The sequence below is a fragment of the Notothenia coriiceps genome, unplaced genomic scaffold, assembly GCF_000735185.1.
Source record: "Notothenia coriiceps isolate Sejong01 unplaced genomic scaffold, NC01 NC01_scaffold00037246, whole genome shotgun sequence".
Lineage (NCBI taxonomy): Eukaryota > Metazoa > Chordata > Actinopteri > Perciformes > Nototheniidae > Notothenia > Notothenia coriiceps.
This window is the reverse complement of record NW_011369947.1, coordinates 6,117,267-6,118,039: the sequence shown is the minus strand read 5'-3', so window position 1 is coordinate 6,118,039 and position 773 is coordinate 6,117,267.

Here is a 773-nt window from a genome sequence, read left to right as displayed (position 1 = left end):
ATTTTCGCCCCCCCCCCCCCAAAAAAAAAAATGGGGGCCTGGGGGGGCCCCCCCCCGCCCCCATTTCTTTTTTTATTTTGGTCCCCACGCGGTGGGGGGGAAAAGATCTTTTTTCCCCCCCCCCCAAAAAAAAAATTTTTTTTTTTTTTTTTTTTTCTTTTTTTTTTTTTTCCCCCCCCCACCCCCCCCTTGCAAGGGAAAAAAAAAAAAACATGGCCAATTCTTTTATTCTCGTGAAATGCCTATTTTTAAGGTTAGTTGTTGGCCATTAAAATGCGTTTTGATGGTCATTTGATGCTGTGAAATATGAGTTTTTTTCAAGATTATATGTGCAGTGGATGTACATGATCTTTATTTTGCTAGTTATTTACGGAAAGATACTTTCAGGAAATTGTGTCACATTCAACGTTTTCATTGTTACCAAGTGGTTGTAGGACGCTCTAGATTACCCGTTTTCCCCCTGGTGCCCCAATTCCCATTTACTCAAACCAACAATGAAACACATTAATTATCCTTGTTTATCCTTTATTTATTTTGTTTGATTAATAAACACAAGTTGGAGTCCGTCAGGACCGAGCGGCGCGTCATTTTGCTTTTAGAGAATATTACACCCGGAGAGTAAGTATGTCTCTCTCTCACGCTTCGCTTGACAAACCCCGTGATAGTCCTCGAAGCTCTGTGATTGGATGTTTGGTTGTGCGCCAAAGGTCACGCCGAGTGTCGAACAGCATTCTTAAAATGGGGATGGAACCACGGCAGACTGTCCAAAACTT